The sequence below is a fragment of the Stegodyphus dumicola genome, chromosome 9, assembly GCF_044657685.1.
Source record: "Stegodyphus dumicola isolate Sdum_Otavi_A_Nest chromosome 9, ASM4465768v1".
NCBI classification, from domain to species: Eukaryota; Metazoa; Arthropoda; class Arachnida; order Araneae; family Eresidae; genus Stegodyphus; species Stegodyphus dumicola.
In genome coordinates, this window is record NC_140776.1 from 9,705,168 (window position 1) to 9,727,928 (window position 22,761).

Below are 22,761 nucleotides of genomic sequence, written 5' to 3' on the forward strand. Positions count from 1 at the left end.
GTCGTAGTTTAATGGAGAATACCTTTTGTAATGTTGTGTTTCGTATTTTTTTCCCCTTCTTTTTTTTAGTAGTAGTAGTTCCGTGAGTTTGGAATTCGAAATAAAAATAGATACCACCAGCTGGGCGAGTTTCTTGGCTACGTTCTTCGGTAAAGCTCAGGACTGTAGCAGTTCCAAAATCCACAAAGAAGTTTCTAACGGGACTATGATGGCGATCATATTATAATTCTATTTATATTTAAGAATTCAAAATGTGCACGACTAACAGTTGCTGCCTCTATGTATGCTGCAGTTAATGGGCTCGTAGACCCATCTTATAACCGGCAAATTAGATTTGTAAAATTATTTCTGTAATCAGCAGATTTATTTTGCTTGTTTTTTCTAATGAGCTGATTATGTTTATCCCATAAGAAAAGAAAACTTTAGCTCACAAAATTTACGATATGAAATATGCAAATCTATCTCATATCTATACAGTGGCTCACAAAAATGACCGGGCACTTTGATTTTTTTGCATTCTTTTAATGAGCATAAAACTAAAATAAATTAAAACACAAATAACTTTTATTTTAACTATTATTGCCTTCTATATTTCATTCATAAAATCTCAAAGAAACCTTTTTAAGATTGACTTTATAATACCGTACTCATTATAACGCTTAAAAAGAGAATTTTAATATTATATATACATGTAAATTCAACATTTTTTATAGTAAATACATTTTCGAAAAGATGAAGATTAAATTCAAAAATCAATATCATTGGTTTAATAAGGAAAAATATTCTCACAAAAACAATCGCACACTTTTGGTAACAGCCCAAAATGACAAAAACTAACATTGCTTTTGCTTTTTAATATTTTGTAGGATAACCTTTACACTTGTTCACTTCATTTAATCTTTTGGGCATTCACTCCACAAGTTTTTTTCTTTTTTCTTTTCTTTTCTTTTTTTTTTTTTTTTTCTTTCGTTATTGCGGGATTTATTTTACACCACTCCTCTTGAATCAGTGCTTTCACAGTTGCTGCCGCGAAGATACCCTCTGTTTTCGAATTTTCGATTCTAGTTCTTGCCAGAAGATTGAATAGGATTAAGATCTGGCGATTGGGGGTGCTGCCTTAATTACTTCTGGACACATATATAACAACAGGCAGAGTCTGATACTGTGCGTTGTATGCTTTGGATCATTGTCCCGTTAGAATTTAAAACTAGTTTTGTATATTAAGTTTTTGTGCCTGACTATGCCAAATTTCTCTTTAAGATGTCAAGGTATTTATACTGATCCATTATGCCATCTACAAACTCTATATTACCAACACCGGAATGTGCCATAGATCCCCATATCATAACTCATCCTCCGCCGTGTTTAGCACTTGGTACTAGTTTTGTTTCCGAAACTCCTCTTTTGGTTTTCTCCACACCAACACTCGTTCATCTGAGCCGAAGATGTTAAATTTGCTTTAATCAGTAAACACTCCTTTTTTTCAGCAGTTGGGTGTCTTTGTCGATTTTGCGAAAGCGCAGCGAAGTTTTCGGCTCTTTTTACTGACATAAAATTTTCTGCGTACTACTCGCCCATGATATCCTGCAGATTACGTTACTCTTCTTAAAGTTTCTGGATTTACACATGTTCCATATAATTCACGAAGTTCCGTAACAAGTTCAGGAGCATTAAGTCTTACATTCTTTTTGATAACACTTAGAATAAAGCGTTTCATTCCATGGTCTTCCTGGTCTTCTTTTGTTTTGAATACGATTCTTTATTTTATAACGCTTAATAATACCGAAAACTGTAGAATCACTTAAATTAAGTTAAATAGGCAATTTTTCTAATAAGTTTCCCATTTTTTGACGCAAATCAATAACTAATCTGTGGGTTTCTAACGATATTTTCTTTCGTGACTGAGCCATTGCAATGAAACATTAAAATAACGAATATTTTCTAAAAAGAAAATTCGAACTATAAAAGTAAACAATTTTTAGAGTTTGCCCGAGCTTCTTTATCCAAACTAACTCCATAAAATTTCGCTTTTTATAATTTATTGCAAATGGTTTTAATTAGAAATTATGAAAATATTATTAATTTTGTGGCACCTTTTTATTCCATTTCACTCTAAAACGCTAATTTTTAAATTTACTAATTCGTTTTTTCAAATTTATTCAGTACAAAGAGATAGTTAAGAAAATATATTCAAAAGGAAATTATTCTTTATTAGTTTACTGCAAAAGCTTTTCTCCTATTACTTAACAAGGTAAAAATATTGTTGTGCCCGATCATTTTTGTGAGACACTGTATATAAAGAAGAATTGCTCTTTGTGTGTTTGTTCACGATTAACTTAATCACTATTATTGCTATCGTCACCAAACTTTTTGTAATTCTTTTCTGGGTCCTAAAAAGGTCGATGTCCACTTAAAAAAAAAAAAAAAAAAAAAAAAAAAAAAAAAAAAGTTAAATTCAGATATATTAATTAAAAACTCTGAAAACGCTAATTTTAGCCCTCATTTTTTTCGATTGGCAACAGTCTCGCACCCTGGAGATAAAACTCTGCTTTATTTCGAGAAATGTTGCCACTGCTCGCTTTCAAATTGTAGAGTTTGTTAATAAAAAATTTCTTGCCAAGCATTAAATACATTATTCCCCATTTCAAAAATTCGTGGGAAGCCATTCCGACTGTTTTCGTCTTCGTACGACTTTAATCAGTCGAGATATTAATTAAAAACTCTAAAGCACTAATTTTCGCACTCATTTGTGCGAGTGGCAACAGACTCACGCGTTGGAGATAAAAATGCTTTATTTCGAAAAGCGTTCCTACTGCACGCTTATTTAATGCTTCTTACCTTGAACATTAAATTTTTAAAACATGGATAGTAGACTTAACGAAATGTTTTCTGCAAAGGATGAAACGAGAATGAAATTCGTCCATAAAAGTTACAGATATGGAGAACGTGGGGTATATCGAAGCAGAACAAATTTCGGCAAAGGACGAAACGATAATAAGCTTTTGAAATATAGGGGAAAAAATATCAATCCGGACATTTTGTAAAAATTAGTCTGTAGAGTAATTAAGATTTTTTGAAGCGGGAGGCGTGAAAAATTAGCAATGACCTCGCTGGTACTGGAACGTGGACCTCTCGAATACTCGACGAGTGTGCTAACTGTTACACCACGAAGGCATGCTGGAGAAGAGGGAGAAAATAAATTATCATTGAATTTCAAGAAGTTGTAACAGCAAAGATGACGAGTCGGCTGTTAAAAAATTAGTTTAAAATTGCCATATAAATTTTAACTTATTTTGTAGAGCATCTGACTTCCTTTTTTGAATTTGGAATTTATTAATGAAATATCGAAAACTTTTGTATCTTAAAACTGGTTTTTTTAGGTTTTATACTACACAAAAATCTTTTATTTGATTATTAAAACTTTTCGTTAACTTGATGTCGTAACACTTTTTGTTTACATAAAATAAATAAGAGGACATGGTAGTATTTATTACCTTTCGGATATGAAATTTTTCATCTGAAATATTAATATTCCTTTCATTAGAGTTTGCCATTCAGAAATAGAGTTTTTCAAGTTCATTCAGTGGATTTCATATGAATGAGGCGGTTTATACATGTGATTATTCCATTTGCGTCAAGACCAAGGTCGATAAAAGAAGTATAGTTTGTTCAAGAAAACAGAAAGAGCTTACAGAAAGTAGTTACTTACTTACAGAAAGTAGGCGGACCCACGTCCGCCTACTTTCTGCCTTACTTCTCTGTCATTCTTGCATCAAAAGTTCTTCGAAATCCGAAGGAAAGAAGTTTCTTTTCCATGAAATACTATGTAACTTTGTAAGCCAACTTTCTTTCTTAACTAGTAATTACTATTCCTAATTTTCGAAAAAGCCGCTTTCAGTTTTAGTCAAACGTAACGTTTCGCACACACACACACAGAGAGAGAAATGTTTTAACGTTTTGTGTATTACCTTTATTTATTAAATATCATGCTCTTAGCACTTTAAACATAAAATTTAATTCAACAGCAATATCGCAAAATAATTTTAAAATCAGCTAGTGTTGCTGTTGCTTGCTTTGAAATCGTCGAGTTTCTTAATGAAAAATTCGTTAAGGTTTTACAAAATATAAAATCAATAATAAAACAAATTTCAAATTAGGGCTTCCAGATGTCCATATTCGGTGGAGGATTCTTCTTCTTCAATGGCCAGACAGCCCAGGATGGGCCCTTGCCTTTCTCAGAATCGAATTCCAAGCTCTTCTATCCCTGGCCATGGACATCCAATTCGTTATTTTTAAAATTTTTAAGTCTGTTTCCAAACAGTCGAGCCACCTAAGTTTAGGTCTCCCTCTTTTTCGGGTGCCGTATGGTCTGGCCGAGAAGATCTTTTTAGTTACTCGATTTTCAAGCACAGGTGTCCTGCCCATTTAATTTTCTGAATCCTTATATATTTTACTATATCTATTTCTATAAAGGATTTATAGAGTTCAGAGTTAGTTCTTCTTCTCCAGATATTGTTACATTTTATGCCACCAAAAATACGTCTCAAAATTTTTCGTTCAAAGACAAAAATAATACTTTTCGGTGGAGGATTACGTTATTCAAATTTGGATGGCTCTTGATACCGTTGTTTTATATCACAGTGCGAGAAATATGCATACATTTATGCAGATTCTTCAAAAAGAGAAAAACCTGAGATTAAAAAAATTGTCAGTTTGCTTCAAAACATTCAGTATTCATCAAGATTTTTAATATTTTCAATTTGCGGATTTATTTAGCATTCTGGCAAAATACAAAGTACTGCCGTTTCACTTAAAAGGAAAGCTATAGGATTTGCCGACGACAATCCTCACGAAATTTTCAGAGATGATCAGTCAATGTACAAAACAACATATACGAAGTATGTATGACATTTCGCAATCATCCACAACACCCAGGAAATGGCGTATAAAAGTATTCCGCATCCGCAATATTTTTAGCAATAGATTGGCAGACGTAACCGTTTCAGGCATTCTATCATGAAGTTTATGTTTTGCGCCTTCTTGAATACGATGTACATATGCTAACGAATTTGCATCACTTCGTGTTTTGTTGTACTATGTATCCCCATGCGCCGACACATTTTACCGCCCTTTAGTCGAAGCATTTTAATATTTGCCGGCAACTACCGGTGAAGAATTTTACTGCGCTTATGGGGTAAGCAGTTCCCATACAAAGTGCTAGTCAATGTACTTTGAAACCATGTCGCCTATTAGACAAATGTCACTAATATTGGGTCATATAAAAAGTCTCCGCGGTTTTTTGCCACTAGATGGTGTCGATGCCTAGTTATCCGGTAACACCCACCCGATTGCCTCACACGAACATGTGCTTAAAAGGTGACATTCAGCTTCCATTGTTTGTCAAGATAGTTTTCTAATTCGTTGCTCGTGTAAAAAGTTATATTGATCTGAAAATCAGTGAAATTGTAAAAAGTTATATTGATCTGAAAATCAGTGAAATATCTGAGGAAATATGCCATGTGATGCTTTTTTACTATTAAAAAAAAAAAAAAAAAAGGTAAAAACGCCGCAAAAACAAGCCGAAATATTTGTGAATTGTACGATGAGACTGCTGTGAGTGAACAAAGGGCCTAGGAGTGGTTTGCTTCAGTTCTAGAAATTTCGATGTCAAAGATGTACCTCGCTCTGGTCGGCCAGTCACTGAAAGAGTCGATGAAATTTTGCAACTGATGGAGGAAGATCGGCACGCAACTTGTCAGGAAATAGCGGAGGCACTAAACGTCATCCACATAACGGTCTGAAATCTTTCGAAACGGGGAGGCTACAAAAAAGAAGCTCGATGTTTGGGTACCACATGAATTAACGCAAAGAAATTTGATTGACCGAATTACCATCAGTGAAATGCTGCTGAAACGCAACGGACAGCTTCCAGGATTAGCCAACAGAATGCAGAAAGAGCGGCCAGAATTGGCCAACAGAAAGGGAGCTATTTTTCATCCTGACAATGAGGGGCCCACACACATCTTTGATGACTCGGAACAAATTGACAGAACTTGGATGGAAATTTTTGATGCATCCAACGTATAGCTCGGACGCACATAAGCATTCTGTTCCGCGCCACGCGCATAGGGAAAATCCGTGCTTGTGGTTGGACATACTTTCCGATGACATCATTTTCTCTTGGCGTATTGACGTTTAGAAGGGATTCTTACGGTTTTGTTTTCGTTGAATGACGCGCATGAGTGACACGGAAATGTTAAAATTATCGTTTGTTTTCTTTTAACAATAATTCCAGACGAAAAGTTTTACTTGCAGCGTTCTGCAGATGGCTTCCTGTTTTATGAAATAATAAAATTATAAAATCCTTTAAAGGTGCTGTTAATACCAGACGCAAACTTAAGAGCTTAGATTATATAAATAGAAAGTTCTAGAATTTAGTACAAAAACCAAAACACATTGGATTACCCGACGATTTCGACCTAACTGTAAAGGCACTGTGCGCTTGAAAGTATATCATTATTGCAATTTTGTTGCGTTCGTTTCCTCTCACATTGCAGAAAATATTTCCTTTCCAACTGTATATGTTATTTCCTAGTGTCCATGTCTTTCCCATTTCTAATATTCTGTTGCTTTAAATGAAAGAAAAAAATGCGTTCAGTGTTGTCGCTGAATTTAATACACGTGTATAAGGAAAGGAGCTTCCTTTTCTGATAAACACTATTTTTACACAAAGGTACGAAATATGCTAAACATTAAAAATGGGCAATATTCATAAAGTAATATTATTCCATTTAAAAATACGTATCTTTATATCTCTAATCCAAATCTATCGTAGTCTAACTTCAAAAATAAATTTTATTCTTCCTGAATAACTACAAATATAGTGAATTTACTGTGTATTATGTTAAGTCACAACATTTTGCTCTCTGCGAAAACTGACTTGTCTCATACTTTCGGAGATTACATCTACAGAGAATGGGTAAATAATGAACATGAAGGAATGAATTAATAATCACCGCACGTTTACTACGAACGGTTTTAAATTAAGAATACATTTATTAAAAATCTCTGCACCTAATATGAATACACAATTACGGATTTAACACACTAGAAGTAATACTTTTTCTCTGTTTGGGCTTGTTTCTGCGGCGTTTTTACCTTTTTTTTATAGTAAAAAATCATCACATAGCGTATTTTCTCAGATATATCACTTATTTTCAGATCAATAATTTTTTACAATTCACTGATTTTCAGATCTTTAGGGAGAAAACGCACTACAATTTTTAAATTTAATTCAGCACACTACAGTGCCAAAAGAAGTGTAATCTCGTGGCACCAAAAATACAGCGCACGTCATTAACAGTAATAATTTTTTCGATACTGCTATCAAAATGTAAACAAATAGTAAGCAAGCGTACTCTCGAGCCTAAGCAAAGACTTCCTAAGCGTAGAGGAAATGATCTCATTGGAAGCCAAACCCAATTCCGAGGATGTATTTTTCCCTATGCGCGTGGTGCGGTACAGAATGCTTATATGCAGCTCGGACCATGCTCCGTCTGACTACCATTTGTTTCGGTCTCTGCAAAACTCTCTTGATGGTAAAAAATTGGCTGACCGAAGTGCGACTGGTAATCACTTAACCAAGTTTTTCGACGATAAACCACATAAGTTCTACACCAATGGAATTATGAAGCTACCCGAAAAAGGGCAAAAGGTCAGAGATAATAGTGGTCAATTTACCACTATTATCTCTGACCTTTACTAAGTACTTGATTAAAACTGATTTTCAATAAAGAAAGTTCTTGTTCAAAAATGCACCAAAAAAACAGCGGAGACTTTTTAAATGGCTCAATACTTATGAGAATTGCAAGGCATTTGGCTAATTGTACAACATATGTATTGCTTCAAAGTCATACTTTTTAGCGGTCAAAAATATTCGTGCTCTCTATCCGTAACTACCACTATTGCCCTACAACACACATGCTACTTTCCAAGAATGCGCCTTACCACACAACAACGTTGTAATTCATAGATAGTTACGTTTGCATATCTATAGCTATAAATAATGCGGAGTAGTGCGTCTCCTTATACACCTTGTTTTGGGATTTGCAAGTGACTACCAAGTGCCGTTCTTCTCATTTGTTGTTTTGCTGACACGCTAGATTGCCTCTGGAAGTTTTGCGGCAATTGGTTTCCGGAAGACCAATAGTTTTCCTTTTTGAGACAGGGCTTACTTTCTAAAATTAGAAGTGCCGCAGCCCTATGGAACACTGTCAGGAAAGAACAAAAACTAATAAATAAATAAAAATAATAAAAAAAAAAACTGAAAGGTTTCAGATTTTAATTGCATGTGAATTCATATCTGCATGTGAATTCGATATCACAGTTACAATCTTCTTATGTAAATTATATTTACCAGCGGTGGTCATTTAGACAACTACGTTGTTTAAACGTTAAACGGGGCGTTTTTTAAACGTTTTGTGTGTTACCTTTACTTAATATCATGTTCTTCGCACTTAAACCTTCGTTCTTCGCAATAAAATTCAGTTCAACAGCAATATCGCAAAATAATTTTTAAATGAGCATATCTTTAGAAATTGCGATACACAGTTCCGCGCGCTGGATATATTCCACCCCCCCCCCGCAGTGTTGCCATTACTGGCTTTAAAATCGTTCAGTTTATTAATCAAAAATTGGTTAAAGTTTTACAAAATATGAAATAGAAAATGAAACAAATTCCAGATGCCCATATTCGGGTGGAAACGAACGTTATTTAATGTTCGATGGTTCTAGGTACCGCTGTTTTATCACAATGAGAGAAACATACATACATTTATGCAGATTCTTCATTATTTAATTTCTTTAAATATAATACAGGGCGATAATATTGGGTGGCAACAATCTGAAAAGTGAATCGGACATTTATAGTGAACCAACGCAAAATGCCAAAACGAAAATAATAGTCTTTCAGGGCAAATTGCCTTTTTGGACTAATAAAAAGACTAGTAAAATAATTAAACGATTAAATAACTAATTACTAAAATTAAAAAAATTAATTATTAGAATAATTAAACAATTAATATTAAAATTTATAAAATGTAAACAGATAAATTAAAATTTAATAACTTATCAAACAAATGGTAAATAATTAAATAATAAAATAAAGTACTGGACCTTGACTTATGTGGGGTTTTGGCAGGAATTAAAATTTCACACAAAAATAAGTAATACCTCAACCGGACTGCGGTTTAATTGAAGCTCTGAATATAACGTACTACTTCAAGGAATGATATACAAAAACCATTTTTTTTTCCAGGACACCAATGAAAAACGTTAAAATGGTTAAAGCTTCACTAATGAAAACAGAGAGAATGCTATAAACAGGAAGAGAATGAAAGCAAAAAGAGAAAAGTCCAAAATTTTTTTACCACGATCTGCTCTCGGTATAAATTCTAGCTGCCAAGCAGAATGTAAGACGGGAACAAATTTTCACGGTATCCAAAGGTTAGCTGACCCCTGCCTTTGGTTACGTCGTTCCAAAAAGACTCCAGCTGCTCTTTTCCGCGGGATGACACTAGCGTTGGAACGAAAAATTTACGCGCTGTCAAAAATTCACTGAACTTTCTCGAGAATAAGCCTTTGACATGGGGATGAGGACTTTTCTTTGCTTTAAAGTCTTGACCTTCATCCAAGGGTTTGTTTCCCAAAGAAAGAGAAGTATGCATTCAGAAGTTAGAAGGATTTAATTTTATTGTTAAAATGCTGAAATTGTTGTTCAATTACATTAAGGAAATGCCGTAGTATTCTTATTTACGGATCCGGTGCGCTCCGGCTAGAATTATGATTTACTAAGAAGCAGCGGCGCAATTTAGAAAGACTTTTTAGTCAGAGAAAGTATTTGTTACAAACTTCGTGCGCAACTGATCTAGTGAAATGAAGTAGAGTAACGTTTAAAATAATTCAGCTTTAAATGAAGATTAACATAAATATTTAGCACACAATTAAATTGTGAATATCGAATATCACTTTTCTTAAAGCGATAACCTCTAGGGAAGATAAAATTCATTCGGAATCATGGTTTTCAAGACGTTTCACTAAAATTTTTGAAGTTGACGAAGCAATAATCTTTATTATTATTTATAATATGAAAAATAAAATGAAGACGTAAAGATAAATTTCCTTTATTTCAGCAGACTCGACTTACTCATTCAGTTTCGCATTGTGTTAGAATTCTTTTTATAAAATCAATTACAAGATATTTTGAAGGAACATTAACCTTTTTATTTCTGGTTGCATGTGAATTCGATATCACAGTTACTATCTTCTTATGTAAATTATATTCACCAGCGGTGGTCATTTAGACAAATACATTTGTAACACAGCAAAACAAAACAAAACAAAACAAAACAAAACAAAACAAAAAAAAAAAAACATTAGGGACGAAAATAAACCTTTTATCATTGTAACTACTACGCCATGAATTTTCAAATGTGTTTTTGTATTTAAACTATTCATAATTTAGCTCATTTATTTCAAATTAATATTTCTGTTTACAATACGTCCTTTTTCGCTCGATACCAATCCGGTTTATACTACTGTCATTTCCTTAAAATACTGTTGCCAAGATAAGATCCATTCTCATTAAAACCTACTCTATCAACGAACATAAACATAGATGATAAGAATCAGCTTTGGCATACCTCTACTTTTTATTTCTAATTTACTTCGAGACATTCGAGGAAAGACCAAAGCAGAAAATACGCTGGCAAGTTTGTAATTCGATGACTCACCCTCATTACCCACATAGTAAGAGAAAAGGCGTTTCCATCTGGCGCGATCAATGAAGGAAAAGACGCAGAGGAAAGGGGGTGGGGAGATAGCGCTGGAAGTCAGAAAGAAAAGGAGGAATTGGAGCAAAGAATAAGTACGTCACGAAATCATTGTTATGGTCTTCGCGGAGGGACAAGGAAGGGGTCTCGCAGGTCCTGCACCGTCTGCAATAGCTTCTGCAAGGATTGACCCCGAACACTCCTAACCTACTGACCTTGACAGTGGGCCAAGCGAGGGTTGACCCATTTTAGACGGGAGGCGCCGGCAGGTGCTCTAGTTGGCGGTATTAGCACCGTGGTTTGGCGAGCTGTATCAGCTGCAGTTCTATATTTTGCCAGCAAGGCAGTGAAGTCTCGATCATGAATAGTTTATATACACATTGTAGAACAGATTAAGGGTAACCCTTAATATTTACTTTTATGGAAAGACATGCAAATTATATTTATAATTTTCCGAATGCTTTCAGATAACGCTTAACACGTAAAAATAAACACGTAATAGATTTTCGAGAACTATAATACCTTGGAGTCACCAAGACCGTGTTTGTGTTGCTTAGATGTGTTATCTTAAGAATTTCTTATTTAATTAACCGCTGAATTAGGAAACTTACATTTGTTAATCCAGCGAAAAATCTGTCGTATGTATTGATACAGAAAATTCTTATAGTTGGCATGTGTGTGTACGTATGCATGCGTGTATGCAGGTTGTTGTTTCAAACGGCCGGGCAGTTGCTTTGAATATTCTGTACTACTTCAAGGGATGATAGAAAGACCATTCTTTTCCAGCACACCTATGAAAAACGTTAAAATGTTTAAAGCCTCACTAATAAAAATAGAGAGAATGCTATAAACAATAAGAAAACATGGAGAAAATTTTAATGTAGGTATTCCATACCTGTAGGTATGAAAGCAAAAACTGCCAGTTATCCATCGGAGTCAGGTCGGGGGATCGCGATGGTTAAGAAACTGCAAAGTTACGCCAGATGACTCTATCTCGAAATGTTGTACAAGCTGAAAACTTGTAATTCCAATAAAAGTTTTTTTTTTCATTGCCCTTTCGTCACTAGTTTTTTACAATACTCTTCTTTGCAAATGTTTACGCCGCCAGTTTTCTTCATACGTGTACCAACACCATTCATGGTTTTTCAATGTGCTAATCAATTTGCGCAGGAAAAGAGTAAGTGTTGACAATCGAAAATTTCGAATTTTTTTCACTGTAATCATAACCGTGAGAGGTCTATCGTTTTAAATCATCACAATTTCGAGCGCATGTCTTCAAATAACATCTGCAATTTTATTTCGACTGGTTGAGCCGATAGGCCGCTAGGAATTCATATATCGGTAAAGTGACCGACTTTTATGACCACCCTGTATATATTTTGAATCATGAAAGTGTTTTAAATAATGCAAACGTTCACATTCCGGCATTTGTAATGTAAAATGTCAGTTTTGTAGAAAACATAAAATTTTACCTTTTGTACGTCTTTCCGGTCCTTATATAATAAAAGTTCAACCGCTTTAAAAAAGTAAAACTCAAAAAGTGTTGACTCCTGTAGGACAAAATATTGATAAAGCTCGAGATCATAATCAGGGGTCATATACAAATTGAAAAGCGAAATATTTGCATTTGTACGTAGCTAAAAATGAAATATTAGTCCAGAAAAAGGTTTTTAATAAAGAGACGAGCATTGCTATCAAGATCATCTTGAAAGTTATTGATTGATCTCTATAGTTTTTTATTCAAAAAATGTTATACAATTTTTATGTTCTCGCACTTGATCGAGCTTAGAGAATTTGATCACCTGCCGTAATAAGTCAAACTGAGCGAGAAAATGGCGCTGATATTTTGATGTGAATTGTTTGTAAGGATTATTACAGCAGAAACCGCAATTTACCAGCTTCTCAGTAAATTGAGAAAAAGAACGTAAGTATTTTACCAATAAATCAACAGTGTTTCAACTGTAATTCAGTAAATAACATATATCAGTACGATCGGTACATGGCTTTTTAGTTCCGAAGCCGGTGTGTTAGAAGAGCTCTCATAAATTTCAAATCTGACGGAAATTTTTACAGGCAATCAAATACGTTTTTCGGGTACATTGCAATCGATAAAGTCTGACACTGAAACAATTTTTCGACACTAATTTACATATTACTTGCGTTACGTAACACTGAAAACCATGCTTGGAAAATGGAAAATCAAAATACAGCTTTAAGACGCGAAATTAAGAAGGCTTTGAAGCATAGATGAAAGGTAAGATTTCAGAAAAGTATTAAAAGAAATGAGTAATTAGGAAAAGTTAAGAGAAAAATATATTAAAACAGCGTGAGATTTCCAGACCAATAAGTGAACTGCTTTAGAAAACTTTCTCAGTAAATGGCGTATTTTGTTCTAATACTAGATTTTAAGTTAAAAGTTTGGAAAATTATGTTTTTTGTGTGCACCTTCTTCTTAAAAAGAGTTTATAAATAAAAAATGTAATTTGTGAATGAAGTATTTTCTCGGTACTTTCCTGGCGAAAACCTACGTATGATAAACATATAAAATATTATTTTCAAATATATTTTATAAATATGCTATATCATTTCATATTTTACGTTCAGAATGTAATTTATTTTCATACACTTTTCGTATTACGTGATACATTTTTAATAAAGCATCTATATTTTTGGTATTATTTACTCTTATATTTTAAATGGCCTTTCAGAAAGAAAAAAAAAATGGGTAAATTACCGGTACCAATTATAGCCAATTTTACTGACCCACCAACGGCCGAGGGGTCAACTCGTTGAATACCGGCATTTCGACCTGAGATCGAATCCCGGCGAACGGGCAGGCTGCATGATTTGGTTTTCTACATCTGTAACATGGATACGAGACAGTTCCCTCAAAAAGTCCTCCACAAAGGCACCTCTCCCCAAAGGCAGATGACGCTCGAGATTTCCCTGCTTTAATCTATTAACCTAACCTAACGATTTTACCAAATACCCGCTGTGACAGATAATTAAAAAAAAAAAAAATCGATAAATTTACAATTTCTAGTTGACGGGGGTGGATCTCATCGTTTAATCGCGTTTTAGGTTGGAAAGCGATATATAAAGAATTAAAACTTTTTCCACATGCATTTTTCCAGTGTAGTGGTTAACTTACAGTTCGATACGATTCGCACAAGGACAAAGCGAATTTTTCCAGAAATCCTGTTCCCGAAACTCAGTATCTCTAAAATGCTAGCCGCCTAAAACAATTCAAACTACCCCATAACTTCCTACTGATATACTACTCTGAGAAAACCTTCGAGGTCCTCAGCTTATACGGGAAGTTTATCTTTTACCGAAGGTCGACAACTTCCTGTTTAACTGAACCCTCTGAAATACGAAGTACGATAAGCATTTGAATATGTACACGCAGATATCTCCCACAGAACGCATGCACATTGCAGTAGATAAATGCAAGCTTTAGAAAATAGGTAATAATAAACTGTTTTACGATAGGCTTGAGTTTTATTTTATTTTATTTTATTTATTTACTTTTGAATGGGGGTTCACAAAAAACTTTTCTCTGTGCACAGTATAACACAAGGCTTGGGAGGTATAGCAAAAAGACACTGAAAGTGATGAATAAATAATTTAAATAAAATCATTAAAAAATAAGAAGGAGGGGGAAGAAAAGTGAAAGTATATACTCAAAAGGCTGATGATGAAATATTTAAAATGAATTATTTATTTTGAACTATTTTGACTTTCAGTTTCGTGAACTTTTCAGAAAACGATGAATGCTGTTGTTATAAAAATTTAAACTGACATTCTAACTGTATTTTTTGTTATATATGAAAACTAATAATCATCCACGATCAATTTTTAATAAGTTGGTAAGAAATTTCGGTAAAGCCACTAAGAATAATGCGTTCCCACAGATGATCCCTCCTCAGTCTGTTTCAATGAATGTCATTGATATTGACATCATCTCTCTAAGATAAGCAGTTTCGGAGAATATTATCGTGATATTGACCTTTGCGTTAAGGAGATTTCATTGTACACTGGTGTGCAAAAATTAAGGGCGAGACGGTTTTTTCAATATAACTTTGTACAAAAGCTTTCCAAATCAACACATTTAATACCGTAAGATCCCCAATACGTAAGGACATGAATAATGTAAGCAACACTTACTAAAACAGAAATCAGAGGTATAAAAAGAAGCTTTATTGAAAAAGTAGCATGGAGCGCAATGCGACTGATGGCCGAAACATCCCTGTGATGGGTGTCCAGCAAGAAACATCCGGTCTTTAATAGGGGATATGATCTCCCCTGACTGCTAGGCATGTTTCACAGCGTCTGCCCATGCTGAAAATGAGGGTGTCAATGAGTCGTTGAGGCATTGCTGCCCATTCGTCTTGCAGCGCCAATCGAAGCTCCGGAATCGTTACTGGTGGTAAGATACGAGCTGCCAAGCGTCTGCCTAGAAAATCCCATACATGCTCGATGGGATTGAGATCCGGAGATCGTGCCGGCCAATCCATACGTTCAATATCCTCACTCTCTAAGAGCTGTTCGGCAGCTACTGTGCGATGACATGATGCATTGTCGTCTATGAAAAGGAACTGCGGACCCATAGCGCCTCTAAAAAGACGCACATATGGAAGAAGAATCTCGTTACAATAACGGGTCTCGTTGACTGAACCTGCGTCGAAGATGTGAAGGTCTGTACGACTACCAAGCATGATGCCTACCCAAACGAGAACACCGCCACCTCCATACCTGTCCCTTTGATTGATGTTCGAGGGATGATTGCGGCTTCCCCGCTCTCTCCAGATGAGTATGCGATGAGAATCGCTACTCAGACTGAATCTGCTCTCATCTGTAAAGAGTACTCGTCCCCATTCATTGTCTCTCCAATTCCGGTGTTCCCGGCACCACAGAGAACGCCTTCTCCGATGGGCAGGCGTTAGAGGTACACACCGTACAGGGCGTCGTGCAAACAGACCACCACCGTCTTCTGGCCACGGTAAAATGCGATATCGGTCGTCCAGTCGCCTGTGTCTAGCGATTTCTCCCGCTGTCTGCCGCCTGTTTCTTCTGGCCTGTAAGGCAATATACCGGTCATCTGCGGGTGTGGTTCCTCGTTGACGACCACTACTAAATCCCCGTATAGCTGTTCCTGTTGTCTCCAAAGTCGTGAAACGATGCTGTGAGCAATTCCGAACTCTGCAGCCACACTTGTCACACTGCGGCTTTCCTCCAACTTCCCAATGATTCGACCTCGGGTAAAAGCATCCAGATGTCGTCTAACAGATTAATTATTCGCCATTTCTCGCTGGGGCAGCAATAGGGTGTGATTTTAACTGCTATACGGCGTACAATCTCTTTGCCAGAAATACTGATCTTACACCGACAACATGCTTTATACTACTCAGACACTCCCCCATTACGTCTACCTGCATATCTGCGCATGTGCTACCGTACATCACCTTACTTAATCTCCTGATTGGTTTTTCTGTCCGCTCTGCCTCTTCGTTCAGCTGATATGCTAATTTTTCGACTTCGTCCTTAATTTTTGCACACCAGTGTATATAAGAATATCAATAAGAACTACGTCTGCTCACGTTTTTTACACTGATCCTCGCAATGTCTCTGCACGAATGAAAAAACTCAATCCATTTATTTGTAAGCAAGGGTAGTCAGGTTTGCCAAGTTGTGTCTTTATTTATGTTTTGGTATGATTTTGTGGTATAATGCATATCTCACAACCAACTAAAAAGCACTTAAATAAATGAATAAATAAATAAATGAAACATTAAAAAACATTTCTGAAAGCTTTCAGATTTTATATTGATCCTAAAAGTTATTTTTTTTTAACTATCTGTATGTTACCTTTATTTATTAAATATTATGTTCTTTGCCTTTAAACCATAAAATTCAATTCAACAGCAATATCACAAAATATTTAATAAAGCATATCTTTAGAATTTCCGATACACATTATTCAAAAAACGTTACACGTTCACGGTACACGTTATTCAAAATTGGATGGCTCTAGGTACCGTTGCTGTTTTATCACAGTGCGAGGCCAATACACACATTTATGCAGATTCTTCATTATTTAATTTCTTTAAATACAATGCAGGGTTCTAATATCTGGTGGCAACAAATTAAAAAGTGAATCAACGTTTATAGTGAATCGACGCCGCAAAATGCCAAAACGAAATCAATATCCCTTCTGGGAAATTGGCCCTTTGGGCTTAAAAAACAAATTCAGAATTTTCCCAGTAAATAATTGAGACAGAATGCAAAGCTTGATTACTCATCAAGCATGTACTTAGGGAGGCCATCAAGGTGAGGTACATCAAATATTCCCTTCTTCCTTAAAATAGGAATCAAATTTTTCTGACACGTCTGTAGATTCGCATTTCGATTGTGTTCTTTTCTCTAACTGAACCGCCGAATATGAGGAAGACACCTACGCTTCCACTGAACCACAAGAATGTTAGGCAACTTATAAAATTCATATACAATAAATCGATTGCCTCATTAGAGAAAAGCATAAAAGTTAAACGAATATCTTTTTACACGTTAACTTTCAATAACAAATTAAAAGAGGAGCATACAGAAATATATTCTTTTTTTCGACTAAAATTATCATCACATTTTCAACTTCCTTCCTATCATTATTAATTCTTTGTATTACGTCACTATACATTCTTTGTATTAAGTGAAGCGCGTGCTCATTAATTCCGAGGAAGGAGGAGCCGTTGGCGACGGAAATTAAAATAATATCGCCAAGCAACCATGCAAGATAGCAGCGTCGTACAGTCTAGTGGCCCAAGGGGGTGTTCCACTGCTGCTTTCCACGAGGAAAAGTTTTTCTCACACACTAAGCCGCTTCGTAATGAAGGGTTCCACTTTTTGCTTCTTTCCCCTTTTAACCCGTAGGATGGGATGGCGGGGGGTAGAAAAAACACTGCATCTTCCTTTCCGAATTAGTAAACAACGTCGCCGATACAAGGCCTTAGTGGTGTAACTGCTAGCCGTGTAATCTGTACCACTAAGTTTTTATGGTCGGTTTTATTCAAATCAGGTGCAGTTATTACTTTGTAAATAAAATGTGCACATTTTAAAACTATTTTGCGATATTGCTGTTGAACCGAATTTTATGGTTTAAGTACGAAGAACGTGATATTTAATAAATAAATGTAGCACACAAAATTTTTAAAAAATGTCCCTTTGGACGTAATTTAAAATCTGAAACATTTCAGATTTTCTTTTCTTTTTCTTTTTCTTTACTCACTTTAACTCATTTTAAGAGACATAGCTCAGGGTGGTTTTTTTTTCTCCTAGCAGCTGAGCGGTAAAGTCGCTGAACACTGGTAGTTTCCAAAGTCCGTAGTAGAACAGGTTAGCTCACTTGGGTAAACAAATGAAAGCCAGGGTCTCGTTCGGCTCTGAAGACAATAAATTTCGCTATAGTTTCTCATAGCGGTAGTTTCGAATTTCCTTTCGAGATAGTTTCTGTTTGTCGTCGGTAAAATAAAAACTCTACTATTTAAAGTTAAAACATATCTGCCTCAAGTATTATTTACTATGTAGAATAAAATCTTAATTACAAATATTTTCTCCAATTATTTATTGTTCCACCAGAAATCTTCCAACTTGGCTACAGAATTTGCCGTTCAAGATTTAGCTATTTATACACTCATTTTAGCATGATCAACCTGAATACCCACATTTTACAAGAATTGGAAAATACTTAGTATATTATTATTTAAATGTTGGGTACTTTTCCGTTTCGCCGGCGCAAATCTCGCCAAGCAGACTTTATTGGCGACAACACACACACACACACAAAAAGTGTTAACAAATGTTAGTTCTAAGAAATTTTTATTTTGAAGGTATGAACATTTTAATATGGCTTAAAATTTTGTAAAAAAACATTAATTTAAGAATTAGCTATTGTTCTTATATTGCTATTGTTCTTATATTGCTATTTCAAGTAATTATATCTTAATTTGGAATAAAAGTTTAAATGCAAGAATTATTTCAATTCGTACGAATAGCTTACTCCGAAATTATGTAAAACCGCAGTGCTTTACTTCGCTAGTGCATTCTCATTGGAATTGATGAATTTAACCCTTGACTTTGCCTTTTCTATATTTTCGCCTTCGGGTGAGTGGTGTGATTACATCCTAATTGACTTAATTGCTGCGAATGGCCTTAGGGTATAAATCTGAACTATCTGGGTCAAAATTCTATGTAATTGTATACCAGTATTGAAAGAAACAATCAATCGATAAGAAATGGCTGCGAATTGTTTTGAAAATGAGGCGTAAAAGATTACCAGCGAGGATATTTCGTTTGGTATCGGTTGTATCATTTTTGGCGACTTTATCGCTTGCGCCGGCAAAATGGAAAAGTACCAAATGTTGAAACAGTAGGTGTGGTGTATGTGATTATGGCAAAGCCTCGAGAACTATCTGCCTAAGAGGAGGGATGCCTTCGTGGAGGACTTTCTAAGGGAAACTGGCTCGTATACACGTTACACATGGGGAAAACCACGAAAACACCCATGCAGCCAGCCCGTTCGCGGGATTCGAACCTCGGACCGAACTACCAGTGTTCAGCGACTTTACCGCTCGGCCGCTGGTGGGCTTAGTTGAAACAGTAGAAATTTAAAGTAAGGCCATTTATTCTGTACCTAACCCTCTGTATGATATTCAAAGTTGTATCAACTTGCTCCTAATGTTTTGGAATCTAGTTTGGCTGTGATTTAAATTTGTTTATGTTCTACAATTTTCTTCAGAAGAATTTTGTTCAAAACTTTCTTCAGAAGCTATGGTTCATATAAAGAATTACACATTCAAAGCGAAAGTTATAAAAATAAAATGCTCACCTGTAATCCTAGCTGATGATCCTGGCTGAATGTTGTTAATCCAGCTACGATGGCAATAAGAATTCGATTCAGATCCATTACATTCTTTTACATTAGCAAACAGTAATAGCAACTGTTCAAGTTACTGTACATAGTAAACAGAACAGTAACTTGAACAGTTCTGTAATTCGAAAAGTAGTTAAAATATTCAAATAAAATTTCCTTAAATTTAAATGTCGCAGACATCTGTATATGATATATGATAATTCAGATATCCTTGCCGAGACGAAACGTAAATTCATCTACCGAAAATAGGAATGTAATTTGACTTTATTACATATTCTTTTTCATAACTTAAGTTTTCACTTACGTCGCTTCACCGTTCGTATTTAAATACACATATATATATTAAAGAATAAATTAAGTAATATGAAAATCGAAAATCACTTGCATCACTGCTATTTAAAAATTAAATCACATAATTAAACGTTAATTTTGCTTAATTTAACATCTTATTCATTTAAACATTAAACAGTGCACACTATGAATTTCTGTACCTATGAAATGATACCCTTTTTTGATTATTTTTTATTTTGCCTATCTTATTGGTGCATAATACAATTGAGCAGTACGTACCAGTGATTATGCTATATAAATTTAATAATAGTGATTAAAAAAACAGTTTTCACAATCGCATACAAATTTACACTCAGCTTAAATCAGTGGAAAAATCTATATTAATCTGAGAAGGGCAAACTTCAGTGACGTCAGAACCAATACTTTCGTTTGTTTACCCATGTGAGCTAACCTTTCTTATACGAACCTTGGGTAATTTGACTCAATGCCCACACCAGCGGTCGAGCGGTAAAAAGTCGCTGAACATTAGTAATTCGGTCCGAGGTTCCAATCCGGCGAACCGCGCTGGCTGCATGGGCGTTTTCGTGTGTTTTCCCACGTGTCCTTTAGAAAGTCCTCCACGAAGCCATTCCTTCCCTTAGGCAGATACCCTTGATGCTTTACCATAATCACATAAACCATAAACCAAACGAACTTTGCATTTTATGTATTAATACATATAGTTCTTAAGTTATAACACACCATGGATTAGCACTTAAGTTATACCTTATAATTATTTCAATTATAAATAATTACCATGTTTTTAGCCTAGTCACCAGCTCGATCAGATCCTTCTGGCATTTTCTGCTACGATTTGAATCACTTGAACGCCTAGGCTCCAATTTTCTATTCATATCTCATTACCTACTTTAATTAAAAAAAAAAAAAAAAAAAAAAAAATACTACAGTTTACCATATTTTTTGTTTTTGCATCTTAAATTCACCAAAGTTACCAAAGTTATGCTTATCAAAGTTATTACAACCAATTATGAATGTAATCAAGCAAATACTTAATTTTTAATTATTTACACACTAGAAAGCCCGCCGGTCATAGGAAATCCCCGCTGTTCTAGATATTATAAACTGTAATTAAAATGATTTGTGCAAAGGTGTCTGCTAATTCAAACTGAATTACCCAGGGCAGGCTGCGAGGACGCCCCTTTGCTTACTGCCCCACAGGGTTTTCTCTTCTACTTGCTTAATTGCTTAGAGTGCAATGAAGGAAACCACTGGCGGTACATTTTTTAAGAGCCACCGTTAAATAAAGGTGATTTAAATAATAAAATTTTAATTCACGTGTCAAAGATCTCTTTGTAACGCAACATTTCTTGCGTAGATTTTTCCATCATTTTTAAGCTCGCCTTGCAGAGGGCCATCAGTTATTTATTTTAAATCTTACGTCCATTCTTTCACGAACTCTTGAACATGCAACATGAAGTTGACCGTGTCCAAATGCAGACTCAGGTAAAAAAAAATGCCAAAGCGCTTAAGCGTTTGGGTCCTGAGACTTATTAATGGTCATAGCAAAGGCAAGTTTTACAGTAAATTGTTTACGTCTCAATTGAAACGGCAACCCTGTGCCGTGGCAATTTCGCCCCATTGACTAATACAGTTACGCAAGCAACCAATAAATTATCGGCGACAAACAGACACTTAAGCCGCATATATATATATGGGGTGAAGTAACATCATCTCCTCCGAAACGGCTGGCTCCCGGGCTTAGCGAGGTACACCGTTGGATTCCGCAGGTACGTGGCACGTTATTTTGACCATTCGCGTCTTCGTGGGACTTTAATTAGCCGAGATATTAATTAAAAACTAATTTTGCCCTATGTTTTGCCTACATTTTCCACTTTCGTTCTTGGGTTTTCCTTATTAGAGGTATTTGGTTACGTGCCAAATTCTTTTTTCTCGAATATCTACGGAACGGCGCCGAGTTGAAACTCGAGACACGTATCCTGGGATTCCAAAAAATTCTCCGAATCCATCGATACCGTTCTCATCTTCGTACGACTTTAATCGGCCGAGATATTAATTAAAAACTGCAGAAACGTTAATTTCCGCTCTCATTTTTCCGAGTGGCAACAATAAACTATCGGCGACAAACATTTAAGCCGCTTATATATATAATGATCTATGTTCAGTTACTCTGTAATATTTATTCTAAAAGCTTAAGTTATTCGATAGGGGGTAAGGTCTTTGACCTAGGGACCCCGGTGTTACACCGCTTTTCTCGCGTAGTTGCGAGCATGGGTGTTTTTTCCATGTACATGTGTGTACGAGACCATCAAAAACCTGTTTCCCTTCAAAAATGCTCCACAAAGGCATACCTTCTCTTAGGCAGATAGCACTTGCGTGCTTTGCATAATTAAAGCCAAACTAAAATGTTTCTAGACGTGTTTTAAGAAAAGCTATTCACTTATTTCGCCGCATTTGTACTGCTTTGTACGTAATCAAGAGTATAATTTCTTGTATAGTTGAATTATTAGCAAGGGATATTGTAGCATACGTATTCATCAAATTATGAAATACGGCCTTCCAGCATAAAAAGGTAACCTGCTTTTGTGCTAGATATGCAACTCTATGCGCATTGCCGAGTCATTATTTGAAATCCTTTAATTCAAAATCAGCAGTATCAAACGCAATCACATTTACAACAGATGTAAATCTGATTGC

The 22,761-nt window shown here is 35.4% G+C and overlaps 1 protein-coding gene and 1 long non-coding RNA gene across 8 annotated transcripts in view; one reads left to right on the forward strand and one right to left on the reverse strand.

Annotated features, from left to right (window-relative positions):
* The window catches only part of LOC118199472 (uncharacterized), a 254,071-nt gene that overhangs the window by 158,294 nt on the left and 73,016 nt on the right, over positions 1 to 22,761 (reverse strand). Inside the window, exon 3 of one of the 2 annotated variants that reach the window (XR_015042923.1) lies at positions 20,842 to 20,952. The exons of the other annotated variant lie outside the window; for it this stretch is intronic. This is a non-coding gene — a long non-coding RNA (uncharacterized LOC118199472). The remainder of the gene's footprint in view (positions 1 to 20,841; positions 20,953 to 22,761) is intronic. 2 annotated transcript variants of the gene reach the window in all.
* The window catches only part of LOC118199471 (uncharacterized), a 224,560-nt gene that overhangs the window by 153,142 nt on the left and 48,657 nt on the right, over positions 1 to 22,761 (forward strand). The window lies entirely within an intron of this gene.